We start from the raw sequence: 10671 nt of genomic DNA, 5'->3' as shown, positions 1-10671 counted from the left end.
ATTAAAATACAGGATGGATGACACATAGGGATCTCAGCTGACTGCAAACTAAATGTGAGAAAACAACCTAATGTGTGGCCAAAAAACCAAAACTGAAACCTCATTCATATCTAGGGTTGCAACTACACATAGAACAGAATGTACATTGAATTCAATGTACAGCAACTGTACAGCAATTCAATATACAGTAACTTCAGTTACTGAATATGACACATGCACATGTGCACATTCACGATTTTAAAATTGTATCAGGGCTTTTGTTGCTATACAACAGCGCTGGGAGACTACTAGCATTTCTAGGGTCAGGGCTCAAAATGCACCATAAAATGGAGCCGCTGGAGCAGCATCTCAGAAAAAACAGTGCCACTGCTTGGCCAGTGCTAGGGGGGCTTCCTGCCACTTCAGCGCTGGCAAGCCGGCAACATTGCCCTTTCTGGGATGGAGCTCATCCCCTGCCCCCAGTGCTATAAGTAGCAGCAGGAAGCCTCCTAGCACTGGCCAGGCAATAGACTAGTGGCTGCTCCATATCCTACTTTAATGCAAGCATTAAACATTAAAGCAGGATGTGTGGAAGAAATGGTTTCACACCTTGTTTCAGATAACCCGTGGTAAAAAGCTCAGTATGGGTTATCTTAAAAGTGTAGTTCCAGCCTAGGCTGTATCAACAGAAGCAGAGTGTTCAGATAAGGGGAATTAATACTACTAACTTATTCTGCATTGGTGAAACTTGCTCTGGAGTACTGCATTCATTCTGGTAATTATAGTTGAAGAAGGATGTCAGGAAACAGGTATGTGTCCAAAGGAGGGTGAGCAAGATGGTAAAGAGTCTAGATACTATTGATGGGGAATTGGCACACAATCTAGACAAGAGACAACTGAGAAGCAATGCAATAGTCGTACAATAACCATTGGAAGTGTTGTCACATGGAAGATGGAGCAAACTTATTTTCTAGAGATGGGAGTTTCAGATTTCTTTGGGCCACAAATCCCATAATTCTTCATTCTGGGAGCTTTACCTTAAAGGCCTAAACTGGAAGTCTTTGACGCCTAGGTCTATCTAGCTCCCTGTTCAGTAAAAAAGGCTACCAGCTAGCACTACAGCAGGGACAGGAGTAGAGATAGGAATACTCATATCTGTAAATGAATGCAAATATCCCCATGCCAGCTGGACCTAATAAGTGTCCAGCTCCTGGGATCGGCCTGTCCACTCACGTGTTCCAGCACTGCGAGGGTCCCGCTCTTCCTGTCAATGGCACCAGGAGCTCTGCTGTCTCCCTGCTCAGCTGACTAGTCTAGGCAGGGGGCGGGAGGATGAGTCTCCCCGCACAGCTGCTGAGTGGCCAGCCCAGCAGGGAGATGGCGGAGCTCCTGATGCCATTGGTGGGAAGAGCAGTACCTTTGCAGCGCTGGGAAATATGAGTGGATGGGCTGCTCCCAGGGGCTGGACGCTCATTTGGTCCAGCTGGAATGGCGATATTAGTATTTGTTTATGAATATGAATATCCCTATCTCCAAGCAGGAGGGTTGAGTGGAGGTAGGCCCAGCTAGACTTCAGAGCTTCCAGTTTAGGCATTCTCTCAGATGAACTGCAGGTAGGTGTCTGCAAGAAGTCTGTCTGTGAGGTAAAACTCCCAGAACAGAGAATTATGTGATGAGCACTCCAGAAAATCTGAAAATTCTGACCTTATTCTTCAGCTTCAAAGGGTAGGACTTGAGCCTTTAAGGCACATCTGTCCTGCTGGCCTGTTTGGGTCAGTTTTGGAGGAGACTGAACTTCTGGAGTGTTCTTATTCTGCCAAATGGGTGCCCATTTCACAAAAAATATGTTCTATTTCTGTCAGGAAAAGTAGCAGCCAGCAGCCTTTTCCTAGTGCCTGCTATCTAATCTCTGCAGAGGGGGTGGAGGAGAATTCATTAGCTATAATTCTGGGCAGGCTCTCTGAGCTGCATGAAGCAAATGACAATGTTCTTATTATTGAAAGTTTTGGCAACCATGCCCATCGCTATCTCCAGACATCTGTAATCAGAACTGCAATAGCCTCCTGGAGCATTCCTTAATCCAAGAAACACCCTTTTTAAACAGGCAGAGCAGTAGCAGCCATTTGCCTTCCGATAAGCTTATTTTCACTCTTCAGCAGACGGCTTATGATTATGATGCACCTGCGTAGTTTCTTCAGCAGAATACGAAATCTAAATACCAGGCTTCCATAGAGGATCTTGGTGGCGTCCCGGACACAGCAGCGCACACCCCTTTAGTAAGTTTGAAGTGATTCATTAAGTTGACAAGATGACCACAAAACAAGTTCCCTTAGCAACAGAAAGAGTTCACTGCATGGGAGCTGACTTTGGCATAGATAGCTGGGTCGATCAGCTGTTGAAAAAACAACACAAGATCAAGGGAGGGAAAAACATATTCCAAGGTTGCAACCAAGAGGAAATGTCAGATGTAATCATACAACCAGTTGCGCACACAAAAACACCCTCAAGCTTGTCTGCTGCGTCTTTTTGCACAGTCCGGTTTGTGTATACGTGACTATCTCTTGGTAACATTAAGGAAATGCAGGTGAAGGTATTTGTTCTTATTTTGGCGCATATGCATGTGGCATCGCTTTAGCATTCAGAACTGTGAAGTGACCCGCTTGGGTTGCTGGGCTAAGTTTTGGACATCTGTTTCAACGCAAATGATGCAAGAACTGCCTGGCCGCGTCTCTCTTACAGAAATGTGTGTCTTCCCCTTTCCCTGGAAAATGAAAAGGAACACATACACCCCTTCCTGTTTTGATGCTTCTGTTAGGATTATTTCGCATTTACAAGCTGGGTGCAGGAATCTAGTGCAGAACCTGTCTCTATTGGAGAGAAGTAATCACCCTAGGCATTAGTAACGGACAAAAAGAAGTGCAACTTACTATTGTTTATAGTAAACAAGAAATTCATGTATGAATAGTTTAGGAGAATGCAACTTCACTTGTTACAGAAACTCCTAAACCTGGCTTCCATGCATGCAGGGCTGCTGGAAGCTATTTTTCTAACTGAGGAGGAAAAAGAAAAAAGCAAGGCCTGACCTCAGAAAAAGGAGGAATGCCTGAGAGTACCAATCTGCACTTAGATCTAGAAAAGGTAAAAGTCAAAGATACCTGGGCTATCTATCTACCTATGAAATATTGGTTCAGTCCAAATGAGTGTGACTAAGAAAAAGCAGGGCTATGAGTAGAGATTTGAATCAGAAACAGCAGGAGAGCTGAAGAGGATGGAGCTGCTGTTGTACTTAGACTGCTAAAGCCCTTGCCAACATGGTCTAAATATATGTTTGTGTTGGAGGGGTGAATCCATATAGCGAATTCATGGGTATGCCATTGAATTGACGTTTTATCCTACTATTTTGAAGATTCTGCATGTGGAGTTGATTCTTCAATGTTATGGATATCCTAGCTGAGGAAGATATCTTTGATTTTTGTCTGAATTTGAATACAAAAGGACACTTGAACTTTGCAATTCTACAAGCAATGTCTATATTGGTGCTGTTGCCAAGGTCTTGGGTGCACAACTTACAGCATTTTGTTGTTGTTATAATTGCTTGTGTTGTCTGTTATGCAACTATAAATAAGAAGAGACTAATTTTGTGAAATTGTCTTTGCAAGGTTCATCAATAGATCCTGTATTTAAGTCAACAAATAGTTCCCTAGAACTTAAAAATGTAACACCTACTGTAACTCTGCTATTGCATGTATTGGTGATGGATTCTCACATGCTCCCTGTTACAGACAGCTATGACATCACCTGCCCGTCACTGCTGAAGCTGTGTGCCATCTGCCAATGGCGTGACGGAGGGTGGGACATAAGGGGTGGAGCTGTTGTATATAAGGGGAGTGAATGGTGTGAGAGAGGCAGATAGGGCTTAGAGATAGGGCCAGATAGGGCTTGGAGATAGGGTTGAGATACGGTGAAATAAGAACTGTGCTATATAGTGAGGGTCTGTGAGTGTGTGTATGTGATTGTTATATTATTATAGTGATTAAAGTATTATTTATATTCAAGTGATTTACCATTCCTTTTGTTTGTACACAATAAACCTTAATTTTTATTTTGAAATCATACTTTTGCCTGAAGCTTCATTTGAGGGAATGGTTGGTGGCAGTGGAAACGAAGAGTGATTGAGTGTGACATAACGGCCCCTTTGTGAGGTATAAGGTGGCTGTTACACTCCCTAAAATAAACATAGCTGCCTTCTGAGAGATACAGAAAAAACTGCTAGAAGGGACACTGAAAAACACATGAAACAGGACATTTCCACATTTAAAAAATTATCTATACGATCAACAGATCAGATGTAACAGGAAATATATAGAGTGACAGTGAGGTGTAATTAAGAAACTTGTTTTATATTTGGACAGTCACCCTTGCATGACACCTTGCGGTGTGAGAGTGGCAAAGGAAGTATGAGGATATAAAGCAGCTGGTATCAAAAATAAAAGGGTTTTCTGGGATACGGCGTGTAGAAAAGGAAAATGTACAGCTGAATTTTATGTCCCTTTTGGAAAGAGACAATGTATTTGCTATGTCACATTGGCTGGCAGATCCTCGGTCAAGGATCATAAGATCATAAGCTGGTCTTGACTTAAGTCAAGACCATCTTATCCATCATGAGCCTGCTTGTGTGAATTGTGTGTTCTTCATTTTTTAAAAAAGCAACTTCTTCTGTAAATCATATGCTTTGAACTTTTAAAAACATGATTACATGGATGTCAGAAGAGGAATTGGAAAGTGATTTGGGCAAGATAGACAAAATAGGCTCATTTTTTTTCAAATCCTGTTGGTATTCAACAAACATTCACAGCACTGCTTTTAAAAAACTGCTTTAAAATGTGACTCTAATGAGTGCTGGTAAGCTCAGAAATTCATTTAAACAATAACCTTAGTAACCCTAACATGGAGACCAAATTTAATATTTATCAAGTGCACCGCCGAAATATGCCTGCAGTGGCCATTTAAGAATATTTGAAAACAAAATACCTGCCTGTTTATATTGTTGCAAAAGGATCATTCAGTGAGGGAAGTCCCACCATAAAGGCTTTTGTCAGTGAGGATGGCTGCCTTCTGGCTTTTCCCTGTCAATATGTGCAAAGACGGAGAGCCATACCTCCATGAAGCAGAACATAAGACTAGTTTCAGATTTCCATTGAGGCCTTATCAGTTGCTGAGCTGCAACCAGCATGAAGGTTAAGAAGTCTTTGCAAACATAATGTTTTGGGTCAACAAATGGTCACCGATGTCACAGTGTAATTTGTAATAAACAAACGGAGATAAGCTAGAACAGCCATGTCAAAATTTATCATTCGCATGTTTATTTTTATTTTTCCTTATGATGCTTCTGCTTTTCTCAAATGAAGGCGAAACGGGTTTAAGTAACCATACGCTATCCACAGAAGGGGACAGCCGGTGGCCCCTGGGTCAGTAGGGGGAAGGCCTAATAGGGTCTGGGTCTTGGCTCCTGCTGAAGTAGGGCATCTCTTGAGACCAGTTTTGCTTATGCTCTGCCGTGCTCTACACAGTAACCATGGCTTATGGGATGCAATGCATGCAGAGAACTCATCTATTTTATTTGTTTTACTAAAGCTGTCACACTGAGGGCAAAAGGCTGGAGGATTAGCAGCAAAAATGAATTGTAGACTGGGCGTCACCCGGTATGAAGGCTAGAAAATTGTAGACAGTTGTCATCAAATCATAACAACTGACAGTGTTGCAAATGGAGAAAGCCACACCCAACTTAGTGTGGTACATGGTTGTGTTCTCAGCCTTAAATCACGAAAGATGTCTGTTTTTGGCTTCTGGAAATTCAGTGGTGTCCCCCAACGACAGTGTCTAGCAAGCTCTCTGTGGCCTCTGCAGGGCAAAGCAGTTGCTTTCATGTTTCACTTTCCTTTCAGGTCTGTTCATTATGGCCAGGCAGAAACGAAAAGCCTGCCTTCTCTGTTCCTGCTCTATTGTATGTTATTGCAGGACAAGTTTACCTTGTGTCAAAGAGCTGGCTTTGACCTGGCTCACTGGTGTCATTCGTTGGTATTTTTAGATCAACGGCAATTTGAAAAGCTACATGGTAATGGAATCAGCATTTGAAAGGTAATGCTCAGCAATCCAAGGGTTACTAAGGTTATTATTTAAATGAACACTTCTGAGTTCACCAGAACTAATTAGAGTCATATTTTAAAGCAGTTTTGCGAGTGCTATGGAATAAATGTAATAGATATTATCCAAGTTTTTCAAAGAGTTAGGAAGGATCCCTGTCAAAGTTTCCAATCTTTGACACTATTTCAGCCTTCCTCCAGCTGCTTATACCGTAGTACCAAAGAGAACTCCAGCTGTCTGTCATGTTTCGCTTCTAGCCAACACACAATTCTACATTTACCCTTCCTTCTACCTCCTGCTTTTCCACATTCAAAATGACCTAAAAGGTAAAGGTAAAGGTTCCCCTTGACAATTTTTGTCCAGTCGTGCTCATCCCCGTTTCCAAGCCATAGAGCCAGCGTTTTGTCTGAAGACAATTTTCCGTGGTCACATGGCCAGTGCAACTTAGACACGGAACGCTATTACCTTCCCACCAAGGTGGTCCCTATTTATCTATTTGCATTTGCATGCTTTCGAACCGCTAGGTTGGCGGAAGCTGGGACAAGCGACGGGCACTCACTCCGTCGCGTGGATTCGATCTTACGACTGCTGGTCTTCTGACCCTGCAGCACAGGCTTCTGTGGTTTAGTCCACAGCGCCACCACGTCCCCCAAAATGACCTAACTGGCTCCAAATGGTTCTTTGCTTCCACCTGCAAATGGAGGGTGTCGTTGTTACATACAGCTGATGTTACCTGTCTGTCATGGGTTTGGAGGGAAAGTTCCATCCTATGGGGAGTGGAAGGTGGGACATCAGGAGGAGGGGCTGTACTGTATATATATGTGAAGCCTGTGTGGAGAAGTGGAGATGCTGGGATGTGAAGAAGCAGACAAAGCAGCAGCTGGGAAGAAGAAGCTGGTGTGGGAGTCTGTGTGTCAGACAGGGTACTACTGTGTGTCAGAGTACCAACCTGATAGGTTCAGGTGTCTGTTGGTTAGCCAGAACTGATGGGTTCAGGGTCTGTGCTTCAAGTTAAGGGTTCTGTGTGAACCAAACTGTATGCATGTATGAATGAGAATAAGCCACGTTACTTTATCTTATTCACCTGATCATTTTATTTTGCCTGTGTGTTGTTTTAAATAAACCTTATTCTTTTATTTGTTGAAAATCCATCCCTGGTCTGTGTGACTTCTTATAGGGAATGGTTGGTGGCAGCTTAGTTAACGTGTGGCAGATCCCAGTAGGTCTGGGTTTGTCACATTGATTGGTGTCCAGCGTGTGGGATACGACTGGTCCAGTTGTCCAGTGGTCCAGCAAAGCCTTGGCACGTGTGCCCAGAGCAAGGGGGGTCTAGTCAGGGACAATCTGAGGCGCGTAGGTAATCTTCTAGGTGTACCTCAGGGGGAGGTGCGCTAGTGGAAGAACGTGCCAACTGGGGAGACTAGATTAGGGTGCTCTGAGGCAGCCTGGTTTTGGCGGGAAAAAAGCTGAGGCAAAACCTGTGAAATAGCAGTGAGCTAGCTTGTCTGCTGAGAGGCCCAGCAGAGGGGGGTAGACTCTAACTCGCTACAGTTGCAAGTAGTGCTGAAGGACAGCAGCAATCTATAGGGAAAGCTGGTTCTGAGGCAAAAGAGAGAGAGAAAAAAAAGTGGTCATTTTATTTTGAGGCTTGACTTTTTAAAGCAGCCTGTTCTGGGGGGGGGGGATTATGCTCTTGACTCGAAGCCAAGTGGCAGAAATGGGTGAAGTGAAAGACCCCCAGATTGACCAAGGTTCTGAGGATGAATTTGGCTCAGTGCAAGGTGACAGCACAGGAGAGCAGAACCCAGAACTCAGAAAATTGCTCATAGCCCAACAGCATGAACTGAGGATGAGGCAATTTGAAGTGGAGGAAAGATTAGAGAGAGAAAAAAGGGAGGAAAGGGAAAGGCAAGTTGAAATGGAGGAAAGGGAAAGAGAGAAACAAAGGCAATTTGAAATAGAGAGACAGAGAATTGAATTGGAATTGCAGAGAGAGAAAATGGCGTTTGAATTAAGAAAATTGGAACTGATGAACCAGAACAATAATAACAATAGGGATTCGGAGGGAGGCCAATTGTCTAAAGCTGACCTGAAGAAATTCCCTGTGTACCACAAGGGAGATTGTCCTGAGGTGTTCTTTTCTTTAGTGGAAAGAGCGTTTGTGGACTTCTCAGTGAGGGAAACTGAGAAGATGACCATCATGCGATCTTTAATCAGTGGTAGCCTGGCCGAAGTCTATGCAGAGATGCCAGAGGGACTGATGAAAGATTTTGCAGAGTTTAAAAAACTGGTGTTTGCAAGACATGGGATAAATGCGGAACAGCTGAGGCAAAGATTCAGGTCCCTCACAAAGAAACCAGAGCAGACTTTTACCCAAGTGGGGGCCCAATTGGTGAGGCTGCTTGAGAAATGGCTATCTCAGGAGGGGACAGAGACCTACCAGCAGCTTAAAGACTTGATAGCACTGGAACAGTTCTATTCAGTCCTGCATGGGGAACTGAAATTCCAGGTGAGGGAAAGGAAACCGAAATCTGTGGCCGAAGCTGCCGAGATCGCAGATTTTATTTACCAGATAAGAAAGCCCTTAGGTGAGGAGAAATCTGTGGGGAAACCTAAAGAAACCTACAGCAAGTACTCTCAGGGACCAGGGAAAAGCCAGCAAGGGGGAGGGGCCCATGGTGAAGGGAAGCCCTCAGACATGAAACCAAGACCTCAGATTTTGGAGGGAAAACCAACACAAGAGGAGAAAGACTCAAAATACACCAGAAAGTGTTATTTCTGTCAGGGAAAGGGCCATCTAATCTCAGAGTGTGAGAAATTAAAGCAGCTAAAAGGAATTGTGCCTCAGGAGTCGAGTGGAACCAAGCCAAAAGCTGTGTTCTGTGTCCAGAAGGAGCAAGGCTCATTGTCACTGAGGGAGCCTGTTGCCATGGCTACTCAATCTGAAACAGCTACATCTGCTGATCAGGCTGAGGAAAATGGTCCTCTTGTAGAGGTCAGGCGCTGCCTGCTGGTGAGAACAGATTCTCAGTTGTTTGAGACAGCAGGGGTGGACGTAGGAATACTTGACCGTCAGTATAGGGGGCTGCGGGACACTTGTTCCCAGGTGACCCTGTGCCATCCAGATATTATTCCTAGGGAGTATGTAATCCCAAATGAGAGCATGAAGGTGGCAGGGATTGAGGGGCAGGTGATCTCTCTGCCAGTCGCGGAGGTACCTGTCAACTTTCAAGGCTGGAGGGGAGTTTGGCGGCTAGCGATTTCATTGACTCTGCCAGCAGCCGTGCTCGTGGGAAATGACCTGGCTGAACATGTGAAACGGGTGCTAGTGATTACACGTTCACAAGCCACCACGGGGACAGTTCAAGGGGGTAATGATGAGCCAGAGACGGAAGCAGAGGGGAGTTCAGAAGCTGTGGTGGAAACCTTAACCACAGACAGCCGATTTGGCCAAGAGCAAAAGGCAGACGCCACTCTCCAAAAGTGTTTTGAACAGGTGACTGACGCCCAGCTAACACCTGAAACCCCAGTGAGATTTCTGGAGAAAAAGGGGATTTTATATAGAGAGACCCTGAGGAATATCTCAAAAGGGGGAGATGGGATCAGAAATCAGCTGGTGGTACCTGAAAAGTATCGCCCCATGATCTTACAAAGGGGGCACTCTGACATGTTTGCTGCGCACTTAGGGGTGAACAAAACACAGCAGAGAATCACACAGAATTTTTACTGGCCTGACATAGGGAAGCAGATCAGGGAGTTCTGTAAACAATGTGATGTGTGTCAAAGGCAGGGGAATAGCCGCGACAGGACCAAAGCAAAGTTGTGTCCTTTGCCTGTGATTGACACTCCGTTCAAATGCATAGGGGTGGATATTGTGGGACCTTTGCCCAAGGCCACAAAGAGGGGGAACAGGTTCATTCTCACCATTGTGGACCATGCCACGAGGTACCCTGAAGCCATACCCTTGACTAACATTGAAACTAACACAGTGGCAGATGCCTTGGTGGGGTATATGTCCAGGATGGGATTTGCCTCAGAAATAATCACAGATTTGGGCGCATCGTTCACATCAAAGCTCATGAAACGCTTATGGCAAATCTGTGGAATTAAGCACAAGGAAACCACTGCCTATCATCCTGAAAGTAATGGGTTAACTGAGAAGTTCAATGGGACTCTAATGCGCATGATTAGGGCTTACTTGGCAGAGAATCCAAACAATTGGGACCAGAAGCTGCAATCCCTTTTGTTTGCTTATCGATCAGTGCCACAAGCCAGTACCGGGTTCAGTCCATTTGAACTTTTATTTGGGAGAAGGGTGAAAGGGCCCCTTGATTTGATCAAACAAAATTGGGAGCAGATCACCCAGGATGACCCACAAGACGTTGTGACATACATAGACACCTTGAGGAATGACCTAAAGAGAAACCCAGAGCTAGCAGCAGAGACCCTGCAAGCTCAAAAGGTCAGAAAGAAAGCTTGGGGTAACCAGAAAGGCAGGGAGAGGCACTTTAATCCAGGGGAGGGAGTGCTTTGGCCTAGGCTCTGCAG

The sequence above is a fragment of the Pogona vitticeps genome, chromosome 1 (assembly GCF_051106095.1).
Source record: "Pogona vitticeps strain Pit_001003342236 chromosome 1, PviZW2.1, whole genome shotgun sequence".
Classification (NCBI taxonomy): Eukaryota; Metazoa; Chordata; class Lepidosauria; order Squamata; family Agamidae; genus Pogona; species Pogona vitticeps.
Note: the sequence above shows the minus strand (reverse complement) of the source record.